Source organism: Camelus bactrianus, chromosome 3, assembly GCF_048773025.1.
Source record: "Camelus bactrianus isolate YW-2024 breed Bactrian camel chromosome 3, ASM4877302v1, whole genome shotgun sequence".
Lineage (NCBI taxonomy): Eukaryota > Metazoa > Chordata > Mammalia > Artiodactyla > Camelidae > Camelus > Camelus bactrianus.
Window position 1 is genome coordinate 63,982,339 of NC_133541.1, and position 25,878 is coordinate 64,008,216.

Sequence of the window (25,878 nt, forward strand, 5' to 3'; positions counted from 1 at the left end):
AGAGTAGGAGAGTAGGAGAGTAGGAGAGTAGGAGAGTAGGAGAGTAGGAGAGTAGGAGAGTAGGAGAGTAGGAGAGTAGGAGAGTAGGAGAGTAGGAGAGTAGGAGAGTAGGAGAGTAGGAGAGTAGGAGAGTAGGAGAGTAGGAGAGTAGGAGAGTAGGAGAGTAGGAGAGTAGGAGAGTAGGAGAGTAGGAGAGTAGGAGAGTAGGAGAGTAGGAGAGTAGGAGAGTAGGAGAGTAGGAGAGTAGGAGAGTAGGAGAGTAGGAGAGTAGGAGAGTAGGAGAGTAGGAGAGTAGGAGAGTAGGAGAGTAGGAGAGTAGGAGAGTAGGAGAGTAGGAGAGTAGGAGAGTAGGAGAGTAGGAGAGTAGGAGAGTAGGAGAGTAGGAGAGTAGGAGAGTAGGAGAGTAGGAGAGTAGGAGAGTAGGAGAGTAGGAGAGTAGGAGAGTAGGAGAGTAGGAGAGTAGGAGAGTAGGAGAGTAGGAGAGTAGGAGAGTAGGAGAGTAGGAGAGTAGGAGAGTAGGAGAGTAGGAGAGTAGGAGAGTAGGAGAGTAGGAGAGTAGGAGAGTAGGAGAGTAGGAGAGTAGGAGAGTAGGAGAGTAGGAGAGTAGGAGAGTAGGAGAGTAGGAGAGTAGGAGAGTAGGAGAGTAGGAGAGTAGGAGAGTAGGAGAGTAGGAGAGTAGGAGAGTAGGAGAGTAGGAGAGTAGGAGAGTAGGAGAGTAGGAGAGTAGGAGAGTAGGAGAGTAGGAGAGTAGGAGAGTAGGAGAGTAGGAGAGTAGGAGAGTAGGAGAGTAGGAGAGTAGGAGAGTAGGAGAGTAGGAGAGTAGGAGAGTAGGAGAGTAGGAGAGTAGGAGAGTAGGAGAGTAGGAGAGTAGGAGAGTAGGAGAGTAGGAGAGTAGGAGAGTAGGAGAGTAGGAGAGTAGGAGAGTAGGAGAGTAGGAGAGTAGGAGAGTAGGAGAGTAGGAGAGTAGGAGAGTAGGAGAGTAGGAGAGTAGGAGAGTAGGAGAGTAGGAGAGTAGGAGAGTAGGAGAGTAGGAGAGTAGGAGAGTAGGAGAGTAGGAGAGTAGGAGAGTAGGAGAGTAGGAGAGTAGGAGAGTAGGAGAGTAGGAGAGTAGGAGAGTAGGAGAGTAGGAGAGTAGGAGAGTAGGAGAGTAGGAGAGTAGGAGAGTAGGAGAGTAGGAGAGTAGGAGAGTAGGAGAGTAGGAGAGTAGGAGAGTAGGAGAGTAGGAGAGTAGGAGAGTAGGAGAGTAGGAGAGTAGGAGAGTAGGAGAGTAGGAGAGTAGGAGAGTAGGAGAGTAGGAGAGTAGGAGAGTAGGAGAGTAGGAGAGTAGGAGAGTAGGAGAGTAGGAGAGTAGGAGAGTAGGAGAGTAGGAGAGTAGGAGAGTAGGAGAGTAGGAGAGTAGGAGAGTAGGAGAGTAGGAGAGTAGGAGAGTAGGAGAGTAGGAGAGTAGGAGAGTAGGAGAGTAGGAGAGTAGGAGAGTAGGAGAGTAGGAGAGTAGGAGAGTAGGAGAGTAGGAGAGTAGGAGAGTAGGAGAGTAGGAGAGTAGGAGAGTAGGAGAGTAGGAGAGTAGGAGAGTAGGAGAGTAGGAGAGTAGGAGAGTAGGAGAGTAGGAGAGTAGGAGAGTAGGAGAGTAGGAGAGTAGGAGAGTAGGAGAGTAGGAGAGTAGGAGAGTAGGAGAGTAGGAGAGTAGGAGAGTAGGAGAGTAGGAGAGTAGGAGAGTAGGAGAGTAGGAGAGTAGGAGAGTAGGAGAGTAGGAGAGTAGGAGAGTAGGAGAGTAGGAGAGTAGGAGAGTAGGAGAGTAGGAGAGTAGGAGAGTAGGAGAGTAGGAGAGTAGGAGAGTAGGAGAGTAGGAGAGTAGGAGAGTAGGAGAGTAGGAGAGTAGGAGAGTAGGAGAGTAGGAGAGTAGGAGAGTAGGAGAGTAGGAGAGTAGGAGAGTAGGAGAGTAGGAGAGTAGGAGAGTAGGAGAGTAGGAGAGTAGGAGAGTAGGAGAGTAGGAGAGTAGGAGAGTAGGAGAGTAGGAGAGTAGGAGAGTAGGAGAGTAGGAGAGTAGGAGAGTAGGAGAGTAGGAGAGTAGGAGAGTAGGAGAGTAGGAGAGTAGGAGAGTAGGAGAGTAGGAGAGTAGGAGAGTAGGAGAGTAGGAGAGTAGGAGAGTAGGAGAGTAGGAGAGTAGGAGAGTAGGAGAGTAGGAGAGTAGGAGAGTAGGAGAGTAGGAGAGTAGGAGAGTAGGAGAGTAGGAGAGTAGGAGAGTAGGAGAGTAGGAGAGTAGGAGAGTAGGAGAGTAGGAGAGTAGGAGAGTAGGAGAGTAGGAGAGTAGGAGAGTAGGAGAGTAGGAGAGTAGGAGAGTAGGAGAGTAGGAGAGTAGGAGAGTAGGAGAGTAGGAGAGTAGGAGAGTAGGAGAGTAGGAGAGTAGGAGAGTAGGAGAGTAGGAGAGTAGGAGAGTAGGAGAGTAGGAGAGTAGGAGAGTAGGAGAGTAGGAGAGTAGGAGAGTAGGAGAGTAGGAGAGTAGGAGAGTAGGAGAGTAGGAGAGTAGGAGAGTAGGAGAGTAGGAGAGTAGGAGAGTAGGAGAGTAGGAGAGTAGGAGAGTAGGAGAGTAGGAGAGTAGGAGAGTAGGAGAGTAGGAGAGTAGGAGAGTAGGAGAGTAGGAGAGTAGGAGAGTAGGAGAGTAGGAGAGTAGGAGAGTAGGAGAGTAGGAGAGTAGGAGAGTAGGAGAGTAGGAGAGTAGGAGAGTAGGAGAGTAGGAGAGTAGGAGAGTAGGAGAGTAGGAGAGTAGGAGAGTAGGAGAGTAGGAGAGTAGGAGAGTAGGAGAGTAGGAGAGTAGGAGAGTAGGAGAGTAGGAGAGTAGGAGAGTAGGAGAGTAGGAGAGTAGGAGAGTAGGAGAGTAGGAGAGTAGGAGAGTAGGAGAGTAGGAGAGTAGGAGAGTAGGAGAGTAGGAGAGTAGGAGAGTAGGAGAGTAGGAGAGTAGGAGAGTAGGAGAGTAGGAGAGTAGGAGAGTAGGAGAGTAGGAGAGTAGGAGAGTAGGAGAGTAGGAGAGTAGGAGAGTAGGAGAGTAGGAGAGTAGGAGAGTAGGAGAGTAGGAGAGTAGGAGAGTAGGAGAGTAGGAGAGTAGGAGAGTAGGAGAGTAGGAGAGTAGGAGAGTAGGAGAGTAGGAGAGTAGGAGAGTAGGAGAGTAGGAGAGTAGGAGAGTAGGAGAGTAGGAGAGTAGGAGAGTAGGAGAGTAGGAGAGTAGGAGAGTAGGAGAGTAGGAGAGTAGGAGAGTAGGAGAGTAGGAGAGTAGGAGAGTAGGAGAGTAGGAGAGTAGGAGAGTAGGAGAGTAGGAGAGTAGGAGAGTAGGAGAGTAGGAGAGTAGGAGAGTAGGAGAGTAGGAGAGTAGGAGAGTAGGAGAGTAGGAGAGTAGGAGAGTAGGAGAGTAGGAGAGTAGGAGAGTAGGAGAGTAGGAGAGTAGGAGAGTAGGAGAGTAGGAGAGTAGGAGAGTAGGAGAGTAGGAGAGTAGGAGAGTAGGAGAGTAGGAGAGTAGGAGAGTAGGAGAGTAGGAGAGTAGGAGAGTAGGAGAGTAGGAGAGTAGGAGAGTAGGAGAGTAGGAGAGTAGGAGAGTAGGAGAGTAGGAGAGTAGGAGAGTAGGAGAGTAGGAGAGTAGGAGAGTAGGAGAGTAGGAGAGTAGGAGAGTAGGAGAGTAGGAGAGTAGGAGAGTAGGAGAGTAGGAGAGTAGGAGAGTAGGAGAGTAGGAGAGTAGGAGAGTAGGAGAGTAGGAGAGTAGGAGAGTAGGAGAGTAGGAGAGTAGGAGAGTAGGAGAGTAGGAGAGTAGGAGAGTAGGAGAGTAGGAGAGTAGGAGAGTAGGAGAGTAGGAGAGTAGGAGAGTAGGAGAGTAGGAGAGTAGGAGAGTAGGAGAGTAGGAGAGTAGGAGAGTAGGAGAGTAGGAGAGTAGGAGAGTAGGAGAGTAGGAGAGTAGGAGAGTAGGAGAGTAGGAGAGTAGGAGAGTAGGAGAGTAGGAGAGTAGGAGAGTAGGAGAGTAGGAGAGTAGGAGAGTAGGAGAGTAGGAGAGTAGGAGAGTTCTTTCTTTCTTTCTTTCTTTCTTTCTTTCTTTCTTTTGTAGGAGAATAGGAGAGTAGGAGAGTAGGAGAGATCTTTCTTTCTTTCTTTCTTTCTTTCTTTTGTAGGAGAATAGGAGAGTAGGAGAGTAGGTCTCTTTCTTTCTTTCTTTCTCTCTTTCTTTCTTTGTCTCTCTCGGACAGTAGGAGAGACTTTCATGTCTATGTGTAATTTCCTAATATGTTGAAATTTTACACATTTCAACTTCTGTAGATGATAATGGAACCATTGATAGATTCCAAAAAGCAGAGATGAACTATTCATATTCAAAGAACACATATAACAAAAATAGTAATTAACAAAAATCTTACATCTCTGCCTGTATAAATATTTCCACATTAAGAAAAATAAATTATTTCTCAATGAGACAAAAAAATAAAACTGCAATTACAAACTACTGGGAAATAACTGTCACTGAGAACATTAGGAATCAAAACTTGTCATGTCCGACCAAAACTGGGCTTAAGGAAAGTATATAATTTTTAAAAATATTTAGAACCTACAAAATTCTTTTTAAATAAACTAAATTTTCTATTAGCAAAGCTAAAAATCAAACAAAAATCTTAAATAAATTAGAAACGCAATCCGAATTACAATTTAAAAAAACCAAACACTGCTTTCTGAAAAGACTAGTAAATAAAACAAAACTTTGAAAAGTCTGATCAGTTGCTTTACGGAAGAGAGAGGAGGCAAAAATTTATATTAAAAACTTTGTTGTACATAAGTATATGTCCAGAGATTTCAAAAAGTCTGTGATTAGTATGTACACACACACACACACACACACACACATATAATTCTATGCAAGTATGTTTGAACAAATGAAATTCACACTTGTTTTCCTGTCAAGGATACCAAGCCCAATAGTTCCATTCTAACTAAAATGGCAATGAACAAATAATTCTTCATTAAATGAATGTTCTAGTGTGGCAAGAAAGGAGGGGGCTGGAGAGACAGAGCAGAAGAAGGACAAGGGAAAGTGAGGGAGAGGGAGAGGAAGGGTGAGTAAGTTATTTAGCTGTCATAACTAATTTAAAAGCTGGCCAAGGATAATACTCAAAAAAAGCTAGTTTTTTACAAAAATATATGTGAAACTCTTAATACGAGAGTATCCAATAAAATACAGTGTTATTAAAATGATACTGTCACTTATAAAAATATTAGTCAAAGAATAATGCATTATAACCATTACAATAGGATTAATCTCAGTGTAATATAAGAAAATTTACTAATATAATTAACTCACCTCAACACATTAAAGAACAATTATGATCACCTCGATGAATCTTGCGAAAGCTGATAAAACTCAACACTTACTCTTCATAAAAAAAAAAAAAACTCTTAGTATACTAGGAATAAAAAGAAAATTTCTTTCGTTTATAAGCTGTGCAACATACAACTCTATCGTGTGTCATTTGAATTAAGATGCGTTGTTAAGAATCACCATTCAAGGCAGTAACAAGATAGGGCTCTCTGCTTCAAAGTTACTCTTTGAGATTATTGAAAGAGGTTAGCCTATGCAGTAAGAGAGGTTAAAGAATACATAACACTCAGAATGAGGTGACTCTCATTGTTACAGACTATAAGATTATCTGCTTAGAAAATCCAAGAAACTCATCTTTAAAAATACTATAATTAATGGAAATTTAAGGTAAAAGCTGCTATCTACAAAAAATCTAATATCAGATACACCCAAAATAGTTTTACCCCATTCACAATATCCTGGTTTTCTCCTTATCTAGTTATTAACTTAACCTATTTTTACAGTTAATTTGGAAGTAATAATAAAATATTTATTTCTCACACTTTACGGGTGTTGTAGGTAGTAGTACAAAATTGCTTATGCATATGTATTGATCAGGAGATAACGGCCAACAATGAACATATTTTGAAACATTCTGAAACACAAGTGATGTTGATCATGGTGTTTTAGAAATCTCAGATGGTCAGTTTTGATTTATCTGCTTTCAAACTTCAAACAAATTTTAAAAAGTCACTACTATAACAATTCATCGCAATGCAATATAACTTCTCTTTATTCTAAATACTACAATTCTCAGCTGCCTCTGGAAAAATCATTATTATGAAACAGAGATCTCTAATCGTTGTTTCTGCTTGCATTTCTGTCAAACAATGGACATATATTAATTTTGTAACAGTATTCTACTAATTTCTATGGACATGTTCTTTTGTATCCTTCACAAACCGAACTCTGAAGTTTTAGATTAAAACAAAGCATTGCCCTAGAAAGTTAGCAATGATTAAAGTCACAGTGTGTTCTTTTGTGCTAGTGTTTTTAATAAAATATTATCAGTGGTAAAATGTAAATAAAAAAAGCAAATTGCTTCATTCATCATGTATTTTAAGCAGTTAAAATGAATGAACTCTCCTCTGAGAAAACATCTGACTAAGCAAAATAATGGTTATGAGTTTGAGAAAATGTTTAATGAACTTACTTGTTAAAATGCAATTGTTATTTTAGAGCCCTTTATTGTATGTTTGAAATTAATTGAGGTTCCTTTGCTCAGAGACTCTTTTTTTCTTTTTCCACTTAATATACTAAAATAACTGACCTTAGTAACTCATGTGGATGCCAAGAATTTACTAGGTGAGGAATCCTGGTTGACATAACAGCATGTGAATGAAGAGTATATCCATGAATCTTTATATTCATTTGTCTGGTGTCAATTCAAATGCAAAGAAGTTGCCAATGATCAAACACCATTGTACTTCAAATAGGTCATATTGTAAGCCTTCTAACTGATTGATATTTATGTCCTATCTCTTCCTGTTCTGAAACACACCTATTTACTACTATATATGGAAATTGAAATGATATTGCTCTACACATATTAAACTATTTCAAATTATTCGTCTGTGTATGTGTGTGTACACACATATTTGTTTAGGGCAATGGGAGCAAGTGTTCACTTGGAAAATATGAAGCTTATGACAGCTTTATTCATAATTGCCAAAACTTGGAAGCAACCAAAGTGTCCTTCAATACAATGGATAAACTACATTACATCCAGATAATGGATTATTATTAAGTGTGAAAAAAAAACTTGAGCTATTAAGCCATGAAAAGACATGAACAAAGCTTAAATGCATATTATTAAGTGAAAAGCCAATCTGAAAGGCTGTTTGCTGTATGATTCCAACTATACGACATTTTGGAAAAGGCAAAACTAGGAGACAGTAAAAAGATCAGTGGTTGCCAGGAGTTAAGGGAGAGGGAGACATGGGTAGGTGGGACACAGAAAAGCCATGAATTGTGCAAAACTTAGAGTGAACCTATATGTAAACTCTGGTTTGGGTGATAATGATGTGTCAAAGTAGGTTAATCAATTACAATAAATATAAGCAATCTGTTGGGAGATGTCGAAAGCAAGGGAGGCTATGCAAGTGTGGGAACAAAGCATATATGAGAGATCTCTATGTTCTGCTCAATTTTGCTATGAATCTAAAACTCTTCTAAAAAAAAGGTATATTAAAAACTGTGAGCCTGACTGTACTAATGGTTTTAATATTTAATATAAAGCCTAATGCTGGGAAGTAGATAGTTCTAAACCATGGCAAGGCAATCAGATGACTCATTATTAAACATATTGATAATGTCAGGTGCCTGCCTTCATGAGGAATATTTTGTTCCTGCACATGGTAGGAATTTAGTAGCTACAATGCAGTGTTTAAGTAAGCTAAAGAGTAAGTAAACTGGAAACTTAGATGAAGGTAAGAGGACATTTTTTGGAAGAGCTAATCTTAACAACAACAACAACAACAACAATAATACATTATGTCCAGAGATATGCTGAGTGAGCACATTTATATCAGAATAGTGCGCAATCACGTAACGTGTTACCTGAACCTGGGGGAAAACAAAAACAGTTTGTACTTAGAGGGATAGGTTTCAATCTAGAACTGTCTCACAGTCTCAATAGTTTTGTGATCTTGTGCAAGTTAACTTATATCTTAATCAATGCCTCTACTTCCTCATTTATGGTGAGGTATTGTTAGAGCAGGCAGATAGCTAGATATGAGCAGAGAAAGGGAATACAGGCCAAATGGCAGGAACTGGGCAGAAAGGAGGGCCACGGGCCAAACACAGGAAACCATGCACCATGTTAGCACCAGGGGTCCCTGGGCAAAGAAAGAAAAGCAGGGACCTCTGGGCTGATAAGTAGTCACACCTTTTGGGATGGTGAGCAGACTGGACGCTGACAAAGAAAGGTGGGAAAAGGCAGGAATCTCCAGTGTCCCGATGTAACCTTTTGCTTATTATGCCCTTATTTCAATAAAACTAGCCTTGCAAATTAGAAATACCCATCGTGCACCAATGCCATGACAATTCCAAACCAGATTAAATAAGGGCAAAACTCCTTCCTCCCTTCAGGACAGTGGAGTTGGGATTAAAATCAGGGAACATGACCCCAAACCCTTCCCTCCCCGGTGAATATTCCACTCATTCACTTTCACACTCTATGTAACCACCTTGCCAAAAAAACTCAGAGCAGCTGCTCACCTGAGCCTGCCTGCTCTTCCTTTGAGACTGTACTATCCATCTTTTAATAAATCCTCACTTTACTTTATTAACCTCTGCGTCTTGTCTCTGAATTCTTCCTGGGATGAGACAAGAACCTGGACACTGGCTACATCTACCAGCAACAGTATGAAAAAGTTGAATATGAATATTCATACTAATTGAGTATAACTGGAAGTAGAACACAGACAAAATTTAACTCACAGAATCAAGATTTCTGAATCATGAACCTGAGATTCCACTGCAGTTCAGATCCAATGGGAAAAGTGCATTACCTGATGCACGGTAAAAGCGAATAAATATGTGTTGAATTAATAAAAAAGGAAAATGTGGAGACAAGAAAATATATACTGGATGAGAGTAGGAGGGAGAGGAAAAATTGGAAGAAAAACAAAGGGAGAAGAAAGAAAGAAGAAAAAACGAAAGATTGAGAGCTATACCTACTGCGTATCTTCATAGTTTACAATTTACAGATTCTATAAATTATATACATTCTTAAAAATTTATTTGGTATTTGACTAGTGAAAATTGGGCATTAATATATTCTGGCTATGATTTTGCAACATATAATGCACAAGTACTCATCCATTCATTTATTCAACAACATCTCTTAAATGACTGTAATATGCCAGATATCAGGATAAAGCCATAAATAAGACAGTGCCTCTGTCTTCTTGAAACTCATTTCAGACCGAAAAGGTGACACTGATAATTCTGATTTCGTATTTCTTTGGTCTTTTAGATAGATAAAAATATCAAAATTATACAGCAGTATATTCAGAATCTTGAAAAGCATATTTAAAACATTAATTCATATACAGTAAAATTCACTCCTTTTAGTGAACAGTTCTATGAATTTAGACAAATGCATACAGCTCTATAACTAAATCATAATCAAGATATAGTTTTATTACCCCAAAAAAGATCCCTTGTAAAAGCAGGCTTTTGGGAAAGCTTTGACATTTTTTAAAGAAAACAAATTTAGCATAAGAACAACCCAAGTGGCTCAAATTATAAAACTGTAATTAAGTTCCATAAGTATAGTCTTAAGGCATATTTAGCTGAAGACACAAATATCAGTGCAAAGTAACTTAAAACAAAAACACAAAAAACAGGGGATACAGTTCTTGTTAGTAAAGACAGGAGGGTCTTACACAAATGAATTGAAGTCTCGCTTCCCATGGGAACTGCAGAATCTTTAAGCCACTACTCACTCAATCTCTTTTGCCTAGTCTGTGTTATCTCTTACCTTTGTGGCTCTCTGAGCAACTTCTCACCCTGCGGTCATGGCTGCTCCAAAAAGTGAAACCTCAAGCCCTCAGTCCACATGGAATAACATGCACAAAAGCAGGTCCCTAAGTCCAAGAAAAAAAAGACATGGCCAGGAAGGTGGATCATAAGATACAGAGTTACACATTTTAGAGGGTAGAAGTGGTTTTGTCAGTCTCCATGTCTCTGCAATGACACGTCTCCAAGAAGAGCAGTAATGGTGGGAGTGGTGTTAACAACAACAACAACAGCGCTACCAAACTACCAAGGTGAAGACAAGTTTTTTTTAAAAAAGAATGTCTAGAAGATAGCTATCAAAGTCCAGGGAGATAATATCTCACACCAGACAGGAACTATCAGAACCAGGAAAAGTAAGAGCCTCTATCGAAGTAAAACCAAAAGACAAAAAAAGGATTCCAGTAATAGTGGCCAATGCTAAAAGAAACCAGCCAATGCTTAGAGTCTTAAGCTTTGAGGAAGTCCTGCAGATTCCCTGGGAAACAGTTTTGGATATAATCACAATAAATTAGGATAAGAGTTTAACTTGAACACGTTAACAAATGAACACCATTTTATTGCATGGCATTGACAGAGCAAATAAAACATTAATGTTTAACAATGAGGTCCTGGACAATCAAACTTAAATAATGACATTAGGTTTTTGACACTGTCTGCAGCAGTTGATGAAATAATGTTTATATTCCTGTAATGACACACACTTGTGATATGGGGCTGGACTGTTAAGAATGCCTCGAATTAAAGTTGTATATCCTATTTCCTTTGCTCCGAAAGATCTTGATAACATAATGGTGTAAATACAGTTACCAGTTATATTGTCAAGTGCCCAAGAACAAAATAAAACCTGAAATCCTAGAAACTAAACAGAAAGAAAAGACATGTTTTACTTTTCTTTTTTATGAGATCCAAAATGATGAAGAGATAATGTACATCTTTTGCTCCTACTCAAGCCAAAAACAAAACAAAACAAAAACAATGATTGTGTTTGAAAGCCAGAAAAAAGGGTGGGAAACAACGGGAACTACAATGTTTGCCAAATATATTTAACAATCTAAATTCTATCTATAAGTATTATTAGTTAAGTGAAAATGATTCCTAACTTGGTAAAATAGAAAGAACTCATTGCTAAAGAGTCATTTTATATATGTACATTTATATTCACTATGTAAATTAAAAATGATAGGCCATCTTCCAGGTTCTCCTCTTTGGCCTCAGTGAGCCTTGGTACCAGGAAAAATCAAGTCCAGCTGCATGCACTGGCATGTGTATACATACACACTCACACATATACAGCACAAAATTATGTTTGGCTGTATTCCAAAGCTTGATAATATTGAAGTCAATCCTGGACCCACAAATCTACAATAGAAATTGTTACATACATTGATAGAATCACAGAAAATAATCAAAATTAGTACAATAAAAACCTGCAGTGATAAGAGGAGTTGGACTAAAGCATTGATGATCTTGGTACAAGACAGAAATATATCTTATGTAGAGAATATATTCTACAATTTGCAATATGATAACTGGCAAAAATGTTTCTGTTTGTTCTATTATCTAATTATCCATCTTTCATGGGAAAAATGGCTGTTTTCCATTCTCAATCCACATTGAGGACTCTGAGTTGAAGCTTTCAGCTCTAGTCAATGTAATGGACACAGACTTTAAAACCTCAGAGAATGGGTTTTTGAACTACTTTTTTAGTAAGTTTTGCTAGAATGCTCCATGTAGCAGATAGAGGTGTAACACAGTTGAATTCCCCATTGTTCAGTGACTAATTATACATTTTGTGGTGCTCCAGGTCTTGACTTTTCTCTTTTCTCCCTCTAGCTGTCTGCCTTGGGCCACTTCACAGTTCATTAGCACTTTCAACATCTGATCGGCAAAAGAATACAGACAAGACTCAAATCAGTCAATTTTATAGTTTTCTATCACTGTGACTACAGTTTTGGTGAGATATGCTATTAAAGCCAAAATGGAATTATAAAGGTTTTTCTGAATTTCAAATAATCATTTTCTGTCATCAGAAATACTCAGAAATTGATTACAATGACTTGGCATAACTAAGTTGTTTTTTTTTTTTTTTTTTTTTTTTTTTTTTTTAGGATTTTTTTGCTCCTTAAATCACCTCTCTTCTTATATCACTACCCAGGGTTCACTGGTTTACTGTATCATGTAGGCATATGACAGGCATAGAAGGTGCTGGATTAAAATCATGGAAAGAACACACTGCATTATATTTAAAACCCTGCCTTACATCACCCATAATCTCCTATCTTCTTAATGGCTTTTGCTTAAAGTAAATAAATAGTCTAATAAGCAAACTGAGTCATTTATACAGTGATATTATATATATATATATATATATATATATATTTATATGTGGATCTATATTATATATTTATAATAATATATTAGGTAAATAACTCTGGTATATCTGTATGTCAGTTATGGTGTTCTGTCCAATGTAGTTCTTCATATATTTGTAGATCATTTATATGCTATTTGTGTGTATATATATATATATATATATATATACACACATATATATTATTCTCATATTCTAAGATTCACATTTTTAAAATATGTTTTTAATTAAGAAGAGTAGACAGTTGCATTTAACTTGGTATTGCTTCTTTCCTCAGAAGATAAGTAACTGTATGTTAAAATTAAGAAAAGAGGCCCAAGCCCAAGTGACTTCACTTACTTAAGCGTCAGTTTCCAATAAACTTACTGTGAGACTTGAGAACACGCCTACCATGTAATGACCCAATGCCCAGGGTGTAATAAACAATCAACAGATAGCATCTTGTATTATTGCAATTATGTACATATATGTGTGTGTTTATTTCCCTTCACTTACGGTTTGCAGGTGAGAAATGTTACCTCAGCGCTACTTTGCCTATTGCGTACTTGTCACTCTCACAATCTCCCCAGGGATGTATATTCCATTTGTACATGAGAAGGGCTTACCCATGCAGTTAAGCAGTGTGAGAAATCTACATTTAAAAACACCAGAATGTAAACACATGTCATCTAGTTTTGACTATGGTGGATATTTAAGGAGCAATATTAGTATTACAAAGAACAACAACTCACATAAAGCAGTTTGGATTCCATTCTGTAAGCTTTTAGAGAGTTGTGAACACTAGAGGGTCAAGGATACTAATAAATTCTAAGACCAAGATGGCACTGGCTGCTACTGCAGGAATCTAGGCAATTTAATAAGACTAGGGCACGCACAGAGAGGGGGAGAAGCTTAGCAAAGCACAGCAAAGCCTTAGGAATGCATCTATCATAATGATGTGAACTAAAACTTACTCATGAACAAAATTCAAATCTGTCTCTCCCCTTTTTGTCATATCATAATTTGCAGTTAGTAAAAGGATAAAGCCACTTGCATATTTAATCTCATATCTGATTTTCCACATGCCAGATACCTGATCACCAAGGTCCAAGACGATGTCATGATCAAATATAGTATCAAATCCAAACTCATTAGGTAGGTGAATTGGCCTTCTCCCAATTTGCTAACTCCATTTCACCGGATTTTATTACTTCAATCTTTTCTGCAACTCTATTAATATATTTTCAAAACTTTCTCCCCTGCCAAGCTCTCCCCCTCATATCCACACGTCATATGCCTAGGTCTACCTCTACATAATGGGTCATTTCTCTTTTTGTCCATATCATCTCAACATATAGAAACTTGATTTACTTAATGGTCAATGTTGGACTCATTTGGGGGATCTACTGCTCAAACATTTTGTTACCATACCTTGAATCTTGCTGGACCATTCTTTTGTCATCAGAGTCCTACTTTCTGTAAAGGAATAATCTAACTTAGATGTGTTCTTACTTCCCACTCCACTAAGCTTTTTATTGTTTTGAGGGTTTTGGTGCCCTATTCTCTAGGAATCCTCATTCTTCTCTGAAATTGTCTCTTCCTAATCCAGTTCATATTTCTTGTTTGTCTTCAGAAATACATGTTTTCTCATATCCTTATCTTTCCCATTTTTTTGTGTGTCTATACATCATATTTATACTAAGGCAAGAATGATGTCTTATTTGGATTTCTTGAGTACTTTACATTTTTCTGTATCCAGGAGCCTCACATAAAGGGTTAGGGACACAGTAGGCATTCAATAAATATTAGTTGAAATGACTGAGAATGAGTAAGTGCTCTGATCTGGATTAGGTATGAAAGCATTTAGATGGCAAAATACCTTGATTAATAATTGAATGCCTAAAAAGGAAGGAGCAAGTGAAGACAGTGGGGGGAGACTGACAGAGGGGAAGTGAACATTGTCAGGAGGAGAAAAAGACAATCATAGACACTGAGAAAGGAGAGGCTCTCTTAAAAAAGGGAAATATTTCCTAGAGGATGATGTAGCATTAGATAATCCATGTACCTCCTCTTTATTTCTGTTTTTAAAATAAAGCATCTTTGTCCAGTCTATTTTTTTAAACTCCTTTGACTAATAGATACTATGCTCAATAAATGATAATAAGAAATGCTTGAATAAAAGTTTTTCAGAAAAGAAAGGCCAACTGGATTACTTTTATAAATGTGACTTTATTATCCCTTTTCAAGAAAGAAAATTTAAATAAGATTCTTTCTAAACAGTCATTGATCATTGATTTTTTTTGCAAAAATGAAAGTAAATTGCTGAGCACAAGTAAGTATCACTATAAAATGGATATGTTCATTTTTATAAAGTTTTCCTGATTATGAGTAGGGGGAGAGACAGTAAATGTACACATAAACATACATGTTTATGTGTATATGTATATACACATATATACTTTATATGATGTGTATATATATACACTTTTATTGTATATGTACTTTATATATATTATATATATATAGACTTTAAATATATACAGACACATACAAACACATATATATATACACACACACACACACACACATATATACACACACACACACACACACACACACAGAGAAGACTCCATAGTTAAGACTGGTCAGTCTGTAACTCTGAACTCAGTTACGTGTTGTTATTATAAGCCTATAAGTAAAAAACAAAACAAAACAAACTAGACTGGACTACAGCTGACCCTTGGTCAGCACGAGGGTTAGGGGTGCTGATCCTCCATGTAGTCAAAATTCTGCGTGTAAGTTACAATTGTTCCTCCTTCATATATGAGGTCCTTCCATACCTGAGCTTCCTCCATATCCACATCTGCAGATTCAACCAACTGCAGATCCAGATTGAGAACTACTGCAGTATTTACTATTGAAAAAAATTAAGTATATGAAGACCCACATAATTCAAACTCTTGGGATCAAGGGTCAATTGTAGTTCTTACAATACAACAGGAGTACTTTAAAGCATTTCAACAGTAACATGAAAAAATGCTCAATATCACTAGCTATCAGAGAAATGCAAATCAAAACTACAATGAGGTATCACCTCACACCAGTCAGAATGGCCATCATTCAAAAGCACACATGATAAATGGAGAGGCTGTGGAGAAAAGAGAACACTCCTACACTGCTGGTGGGAATGCAGTTTGGTGCAGCCACTGTGGAAAACAGTATGGAGATTCCTCAAAAGACTAGAAATAGACTTACCATATGACCCAAGAATCCTGCTCCTGGGCATATGTCCAGAAGGAACCCTACATCAAAAAGACATCTGCACTCCAGTGTTCATAGCAGCACTATTTTACAATAACCAAGACATGGAAACAGCCTAAATGTCCGTCAACAGATGACCAGATAAAGAAGATGTGGTATAGTTATACAATGGAATACTACTCCGCCATAAAAAATAATAAAATAATGCCATTTGCAGCCACATGGATAGAAAAGGAGATTGTCATTCTAAGTGAAGTGAACCAGAAAGAGAAAGAAAAATACCATATGAGATTGCTCATATGTAGAATCAAAAAAGAAAGACAGAAAGAGAGACAGAAAGAAAGAAAGAGACAAATGAACATAAATACAAAACAGAAATAGACTCATAGACATAGAATACAAACTTGTGGTTGCCAGGGGAGATGGGGGTGGGGAGGGACAGACTGGGAGTTTGAAATTTGTAGATACTAACAGGTATATATATATATAGAATAGATAAACAAGATTATACTGCATAGCACAGGGAAATATATGCAAGATCTTGTGGTAGCTCATGGTGAAAAAGAATGCAACAATGAATATATGTATGTTAATGTATAACTGAAAAATTGTGCTCTACACTGGAAATTGACACAACATGGTAAACTGACTATAACTCAATAAAATAAAATTTAAAAAAAAACCCCAGTAACTACAATGTACAACTACTAGGAAATAAAATGAAAACTTTTTTTACTGAACTCTTTTTATATCAGTTTATTAATTTAAAATAAAATGGTTTTCTCTCTTATTGATTATGAATTAAAATCTTTGTTTTATGATTATTTTATATTATTATTTGTTTTATGATTATTAGGTTGCAGAATGACAAATTTACCCAGATATTTTGAGCCCATATCTGGATATTTTCTTGAAATTTATAATGGAATATAATCAATATCTGAATAATACATTACGCTAAATCTTGTGTTACTAAAGATGTTATAGAAATAAAAACAAAAACAAAAACAGAAACACCACTCTATCAACAATGAATTAACTCTGCTTAAGTGTTTGCTATTTTCTTGTTGTTGATGATGAGATTTTAAAAACAACTGTAAGTGTGTAAAATCGCATACTTTTCTGTTCTTTTATCTCATTTCCAACATTATAAAGAAATTATTTGTATTGTTTTAATTAAACCAACATTTTGGAATTATCAAATAACAATTCCATTCCTGTGTATAAACCCAAGAGACTTGAAAACATGTTCATACAAAATTCTACATGAATGTTTATAGCAGCATAATTCATAATAGTCAAAAATATAAACAACACAAATCTCTATCAGCTAATGAATGGAAAAATATACTGGGTAATTATATCCATGCAATGTAACATAAAAAGAAATGAAGCATTGATATGTGCTGTAACTTGGATGAACCTTGAAAATATCATACTTTGTAAAAGAAACCAAACACAAAAGGTCATTTATTATATGACCTTATTATATGAAATGTCCAGAATAAGCAAATTCATGGAGACATAAAGTAGGCTAACTATTGCCAGAGAATAGAGGGACAGATTGAACAGTAACCACCAACAGGTATAGGATTTATTTTTAGGGTGACAAAAATGTTCTGGAATTAGATAGTGGTAATGATTGTATAGCATTGTGAATATATGAACACTATGAATTTGTACACTTTAAAATGGTGAATTTTATGGTGTGTGAATTATATCTCAAACTAAAAAATTCTAAAAACAGTAATATTTGAGTTTAGCCTTATTGTTTGATTTGAATTTTGGAGTAAAGTTTGCAATATTTTTTCCTACTTTTGAGGTTTCTCAAACTAAGAAGATGAGTTTTGTCATTCATAATAGGATGTATTTATTCTTCATAAACTGTTGCTCGCATAGCCTTTATTATGGTCTCTAAGGACGTGTGATTACTTCTCTCCTTATAAAAAGCTGGATTTCTCAGAGTAGCAAAAGATCTTGAACATGAGAATTAAATGTGCTCCCCCCCAAGTTAAGTGAAATCATTGAACATTATCTGAATTTGTAAATGAAAAATATAATTTCTAGGATGTTGTACCAAGAAAAAAATAAGAGTTATAAATGTACATTTTCCAGGATAGAAAAATTAGAAGTTACAATTCATAGGGCTCTCTTCTAATTTTGTTATCTTGATACTCCTGTATTTTTGTTTTGTAGAAAAGAAAGCATATTTACTTGCAAAACTGTAAACACAGAGAATACTTCTGAAATTATGTAAAATTATCCTATTGCTCATTACTAATAGGCTACTAACAAAAAGAAAAGAAACAATGAATCCACATTGCAAATCTGAAAAGTAACTGCATGTACAATTTTCCACAAAATTTTACCTACTAAAACCCACCCGCAGGCAACCAGCAGCTCAAAAGATGGTAGACTATAAAATAGCTAAACAATCAAAAGAAGGAAATTCTAAAAGGCTACATTTTTAACTGGCAGGTAGTAACCAAATAGTAGAAAAATATAAAATGATATATCCCAATATGGGGTGTAGGTACCAATTTGAAACTCAATTCCCCTTTTAATCACTTCCTATGTATGTCTAAATGCCTCAAGTAATTCCACAAGTTCCTGCCGTCCATGTAAAAACAAACAAACAAACAAACAAAAAACACACCTCATTTATCACTACTTTCCTATGAAGATCTTGCATTCAAGCCAGGTTTGTCTTTCAGCAGGAGAATAGAAACTCAAATGAATCCAGGAGGTAAGAAGGCTTGGAGAGTGCAGAATAGTGAGGGGAGGACGGGTCAGCTCTGAGAGAGCCCTGCAAGGTATGCAGGTGCTCTTCAGAAGGAGGAGATTGTGCTGATGTGGATATCCAGGCCTAAGATTATGAAATTATATCTTTAAGATGTCTCATCATTAATGCACTTTATTAAAACAATAAAAATGACCACAAAGCTGTATGGCTAAGACAAGAGACAAGAGTCCAAAAAATAAAACTTAAGAAAAGGAAGTTAGGAGTTGGGAATATAAAAAGACATAAGAAAGCAAACTGCAACAAAATTTATGTAAAAGGAGGAAAGTTCCAAAAACAAATGGTGTAAAATTGAAAAAAATATCCCTGCTATATATGTGCGCCTGCTGTTTCAAAATAAACCTTGAGTTGTATTGAGTTATTTCTAGCCATTAAAATACATTTAATCAGCTATATTATTTTGAAGGCTATTTTAAACGATTTGCTATTAAAATCAAGTATTTAAAAATTAAGAAAAAAATTGATTTGATATTCTTTTGTGTGTTCAAAATCTGAAGGTGATGTTAATATTCCACATTTTTAGGTTTGAGCCGGCAGCCAGCAGTTGAAATTGACATGTGAGAGTTCTTCTAAGTCCCAGATGCTAGCTGCCAACTGCCTTTTTGTTCTTGTTTCCTTGGAAACGGAGGTTGGTTTCATGAAAACAAGGTAAGTACAACTTTTACAGGAGAGCAATGGAACACTCTTTGTCAAGTTACTGGAGGAGACCTGTAAGTGCAGCTTCCGCAAAAACATGGAAGTTGGAAGCCAGTTGAGGCATGGAAGAGTGTATAGCAAAGCATCAGGACCCATGTTCTTCCTATTTAAATTTGTTGTGGGAAAATGACCCAATAAAATATTCAAGATTATCAAAATTAAAACAGTCAAAACTTTATCAAGTCAACAATATAGGAGCTTAGGTTGAAAAAAAATGAGATATAGCAACTCCAACAACAAGATGCTTTTAAATCTTCAAAAACACTAAATAGATCGTTATTGAGCAAAACTTCAGGTCAACAGTTCTCAGGTTTGGCAAGAGCGACTCACCCCAGAGTGACTTGGGGGGAGGTGAAGATGACAGGAAGTAAAAGGGGACTCTTCTCTCCCAGGAGTGTTTGGCAAAAGTTGTTCAGGTGTTTCTGCTTCTCCTTATTCCCTCTGCCTTTGTGAGTCACTGACCTGATCTAACCATATTTGGGGGGAAAAGGGGCACTAAGGCACAGAAAGATAAAAGTTATTCATGTAAAAACTGAAGTCTAGCTAAAGGCAAGTCAGGCAGAGAACCTAGCTCTCTCCTTGCTTCAAACACATTTCTATTTTATACAGCATTACAGATTGCTGCTGTTGTGATGATTTCAAAACTCTCTCGATTATTTTTTCTTTAGGTACAATCAACTGAATATAACGAAATGTAATTATGATATGTAAGTAAGGACCACTCATAAAATATAAGGATTTAAACAGTTACCTGTTGAAAGCTAAGAGTTATATTTTTAACATCATTATTAAGTTACCGATGTTATACATAATAAGCTAGGAGATACAGCAAAAATTAGGAAAGGATAGAGCTTCATTTTTTTTAAATTTTAATTTAATCAGAGATGATATTTTTGTTTTAATTTAGTTTTAACAACAGAATTTATTTAGAAAAACTTTACTCTCTAAGAGTTGAATCATACTGTGTGGAGATTCTCTGTATCATTGAAGTGGATTGTGGGCAAAAACAGACTATAAAAGCGATGGCCACATCTGTCACCTCTTTAGGTGTCTTAAAAACATACTTACATCTTAGAAATTGGAATTCCTTTGCCTCCATCAAAGTAACGACTTGGTAAATTGTCAGTGTTGTCTGCTATTTTAAGAAAAAATGGTTTCTTTAAAATCATGATGAAACCCAGAACTTAAAAAGCTAATTTCTATTTCAGTGAATCAAAGAACAGTGATTAAACGCAAGGTTCCTTCAATGATGTTCTATCACAGCCTTCATGTTTCCCATCACACTACATATGGTCCAATTGTTTATAGATCACAAAAAAAAATCCCTGCTCAGATGTTAAAACAAGATGTTTTCTTCACTTTCAAATGGCAGGCTGACTGCCAATTTTTACAATTAGTTATTCTGTGCTAAGAAAAAAAAAAGTTTAATTATCACAATTTCTTCTGTTTGGGCATTACTCTTGTGATGGATAATCAACCTGAGGCCTGACAGAGATGAACTCTGGCCATGACATAGGGGAAGCCTCTTGGGAAGACAGCTTTTTGTAAGGGAGAGGGAATCGCAAAATTAAGGAGGCAAAGCAACTTCGCCAGAAATAGGTATCGCAACATCGAGGCAAACCAGCCACCTGCCAGTGACAACGTTTCCCTTTGGCACCGTCTGGCAGGCAGAATTTCACGGTGTTAAACAATGGTGCTGCACACACCACGAGTGCACCTATCAATGGGTCACTGATTCTTTAAAAAGATTTGCTGAAGGAAGTAAAGTGATGATGGGCAGGGCAACAAACTGGCAGTAGAAAGACTCTCATTTAGATGCTAAACCCCTGTTAACTGCATGAGCTCAGAGTTGGGTGTTCTCATTCCTTAGAGGAGTTGTTTGGCTCCACATTAAACTGTAGCAGTGTTGTTAGTTGGAAGTTGAAGAAAATAGATGAATGAACTTATAAACTTAGAATTCTGCATATTATGTATTTCAGTGTCTCTAACCCCTCAAGCCTCCACGGTGCCTAGCTTTGCATATAATAGTTAATTTTTAAATTATATTGAATAAATAATACATCCAGAAGAATAATAAGTGGCCCCAGGAACGAGGATCACAGCAGGTGGACTTCAGGGAAGGGATCGTAAGTAAGTTAAGTACTTTTAAACCATTTTGTTTGGCTTTTAATAGGATTCTGCATTAAGAACTAGGGTTGTAAGCCAGAAAGAGAAAGAAAAATACCATATAATATCACTTATATGTGGAATCTAAAAAAAAAAAAAGACAAACGAACTTATTTACAAAACAGAAACTGACTCACAAGCATAGAAAACAAATTTATGGTTACCAGGGAGGGGAATGAGTGGGACGGGATACATTGGGAGTTTGAGATTTGCAGATACTAACTACTGTCTATAAAATAGATGAACAACAAGTTCATAGTGTATAGCACAGGGAACTATATTCAATATCTTGTAGTAACTTATGGTGAACAAGAATATGAAAATGAATATACGTATGTTCATGTATGACTAAAGCATTGTGCTGTACACTGGAAATTGACACAGCATTGTAAACTGACTATGCTTCAATAAAAATACATATACACACAAAAAAAGAACTAGGGTTTTAAAAATTACTTGAGGCAATGATGATAAATGTGTGTTTTGGGAAGAGTTGTGCCAGTGTGGTGTCTGGTGATGCTCTTTTTCTCTTTTATGCTCTCTCTGTATACATGGAAAGGAGGAAGAAGTAGGTTTGTCCAAACCTAGAAGACTTTGAACATTATTCAAAGATTTTACCAATGGATGACACTTTTTTTGTTTATTAGTTAAAACCTATAATTCAAGACCTTTAGGCTACCTTTAGGGACATGTATCTCAGTAAGATTGGGTAAAAACTACTAATAGTTTAATAGTTGAAAATATATTGGTGAAGACAGAGGACATTCAAATGACAATGGAAGTAATAATGGAAATCACACTTCTCTCACCTAACCTCTACTCCCATGCCCAAGGGTAACATTGCTAGTTCCACCACAGCTCTAAATAACAAGCCTATCTTTCTACATCTTGGTTTATCATTTTTAGACCAAATCAGTTTGCTCTCCTCTTGAAAAAAACTGAAGAATTTACCTCATATGCTCTCCTCTTGAAAAAAAACTCAGGAATTTACCTGAATATGTTAGTTTTATTATAACTTTTCCTCCTGCTAGTGATTCTAATTTTAAATTATTTTGGGTAACTTTTGATTACTTAATGAATATAACAATATCTCCTAAAAATCTAAAATATTACAGATAAGACTATTACCTTCTTTGACTCTTTTCAGTATGCACAAATAAGTGAATGTTTGTAAGGCTGTGACACAACAATCAAAGAAATTTCTCTTTGGTCAAAAGTCTCTCTAGCATTTGCTTTTAACATGCTATCTAAAAATACTCTTCAGGTTGAGAGGATACAAAATAGAAATTGTCTCAAAATGATTCTATAGACACCAAAATTTCATAGAATTTTTATATTATTGTCTATTCACTCCTCATTTATTTATTCATTAAATTGTGTATTTGTTCATTTAGAGCCAGATATTATGGATACTCAGAAGATTAAGAGCATATGTTACTCTAAAGACTTCACTGTATAGTAGAAGTATCAGTGGTCAGTCCCCAGTCATGGATTCTTAAAGCTAATACTAGATCATTTAAACAAAGTATTGAATCTCTTTTCCAGCTGCTGCCTTCGTTAGCAATAGAGCTTCCTATTTGGGGGGGCTGGAGGGGGCTTTATGCTTTTTGACAGTTTTCTTTACATCTCTGATGCCCCTGAGACCACCTTTTTTATGTCTGGTTTATTAACTGTTACTACTGAAGACAATCTTTATACCAAGAAATGTATTTCCTTAAAAGAGCTAGAAAGAGATAAACTTCATTAATGAAAATACACTTCCCTTAAAAAAGTTGCTAAGACCTATTTTGTCACATTTTTTATTATTATTTTAAGGAAAAGTTAGTATCTCAGTAAAGGTCATAATTTACATAAACTTAATAAAATTTGACCTGACTCTTGGGTTTACTTAATGTAAGCTTCATTAGTAATGCATTTGATTCTAAAATACTAAACCTAATTATCCCAAACAAATGTATTTGGTATGTTGACTAAGCTAATGAATATAGGTCTCTACAGTGTTTGCTTTAAGTTTGGAGGGTCAGTCCTGACCAAGAAGCTATGACTAGCAGTTATGCATGCCAGAATCTTTGATAATTTCATCTCTGAAAGTAGTAGACAGAAAGTCAGCATTTATGATCCTTTGCTGAATGAATGGAAGGGAACTGGGCCAGGTCTCAGGAAACCAAGTTTGGTTAAAACTCCAATTCAACTTACATGGTTTTGGATTCCTCGGCCCAGTTATCCCATCCATAGGATGAGATGCACAGATACTGTCCAGTTATAACCTATTTTATGTATGCTTCCTATATGCTGCTGAGGAGAGGAATTCAGTGATTCAAAAGTGTAACAGGACTGATTCCTGCCCTCCAAATACTTTCATTTCAGGAGGATAGCTAAAATTTTCTTTTTTTTTTTTTTAACATTTTTTATTGATTTATAATCATTTTACAATGTTGTGTCAAATTCCAGTGTTCAGCACAATTTTTCAGTCATTCATCGACATATACACACTCATTGTCACATTTTTTCTCTGTGAGTTATCATAACATTTTGTGTATATTTCCCTGTGCTATACAGTGTAATCTTGTTTATCTATTCTACAATTTTGAAATCCCAGTCTATTTTCATCTGTGATATTATTAACTTTGAGAAAATAAAGACAGTGAAAACCCTGACGAATATTCTGTGCACATTTTATATGGTATTCACTCATTTATTCCCCAAGTACATACGAATTATTTGCTGTGTGACAAGTACCCTACTAAGCACTGGGGACATGACGTTAAAATATTATGATGTGTCAGACCACCTCACAGGAGAGTGAAATATATGCTGCGATCAGAGAAGTCATCACAGAAGAGACTGGCTGTACTATGAAGGATGGGGAGGGGGTCATTATGTAGAAATGAATTTGGAATTGAAACAGGTGAGAGCAAGCTTGAGACGGAGGCAATAACACAGAGAAAGGCTATGTAGTTTGAACAAAGACAAACCCAAGGGATGGATAAAATGCCTGTTTTCCTAGGCTCTGGTATTAAACATTACGTATGTTTTTTTTTCCCCCTCTTTGGGCAACAAAACCCTTATTTCAAATGATACCTCATAAACAAATCGATTATCATATAAACTATATTAAATAAAATTATAGTGATGAAATATCAATTTTAAGCAAGCTCTTAAATCATTAAAGAGCAACAAGAAATCGATTTTTAAAAACTCAAAATCTCAAATAAGATTTGCTGTCAAAAAGAACTCTTAATGGCTAATATGCATTTTAAATGACTAACTTTTAATGAGAATGAAAATGTGAAAAGAAAGGTCTTCTATACACTCAGGAACCATTTCTGATACTTTTCATTCCACTCTAAGATTCTAATTTTTCCTTCATGCATTTTACTTTTTACTGCTAGATATTATATTGGTGTATTTAAAAAAAAATTCTCATTCATTATTTGAATGTGTCACATTTTCCTCTATCTCCTTGACCACATGAAGTATATTTATAATAGATGTTGTATATGGCATGAATATTTGTGTTTCCCGCCATGTTGAAATCCTAACCTCTCAGTGTGATGGTAAGAAGTAGGGCCTTTGAAAGGTAATTAGATCATGGGAGGAAACCTCATGTATCAAATCGATGCCATTATAAAAAGAGACATGAGAGCTCCCTCTTGCTGTTTTTTCCTGTCTGCCACGGGAGGATACAAAGGACACATGGCCACTTGCAAAGCAGGAATAGTGCCCCACCAGACACTGGATCTGCTGCTGTCTTGATTTTGAGCTTCCTGGCCTCCAGAATTGTGAGAAATAAAGGTTTGCTGTTTAAGCCACCCAGTGCATGGTATTCTGATGTAGCTGCCTAAACTGGCTAAGACAGTTGTTTTAATGCTCTTAATTGTAACTTTTTTTTTGTCATCTCTGAGTCTGTTTCTATTGATTGATTTTTCTTCTGAATATAGGGTCCATTCCCTGCTTATCTGCATGACTAATAATTTTTTATTTAGTATTGGACACATGATTTTACATTTTGGTGGCTCGATTTTGTTGTAATCCTTTCAACAACTATTGGGCTTGTTTCTACTAAGTTGCTTGGCATCAGTTTCATTCTTCTGAAATTTTCTTTTAAGCTTTGCCAGCAAAGGTCCAGAATACCCTTTAATCTATAGCTAATGTTGTCCCAAATACTAAAGTAACACTCTTGAGGCCTCTACCCTATGCCCTGGGTATAAGGGGTTTGGCCCCTCCTGGCTTGTTGGAACTCAAACAATCCCAGCCTGATGTGATCTCGGGGGTTTAATCTTTCAACTCTTTTCTGGTGGTTATTTCTCTATCCTCAGTAGTTACCTCACAAGCAACTACAAGTAAATGCTTTGCAAAAAAACTTAATGGGACCCTTCTGAAGACCTTAAGAGCAATCAATCTTTCTCTCAGAAAGAACCATAGATACAAAACTACATAACTATTATGACTCACTAACCTGAAAATTATAGGATTTTCTTAAATTAAAATTATTTTTAGTAGATCATTTGTTTTAAAATTAAATCGCTAAAATATCTAACTGCTAATATTTCTTTTGCTAAACATCAAAATTACATAGTAAGCAAACAGAACTTACAGTACAGTGTCTGTATCACAATATTCTCAGAATACAGCAGATCACTTTTACTTGCCATGGTCCAAGTTTTTGTGATTCTATGGTGTGAGAATATGCCA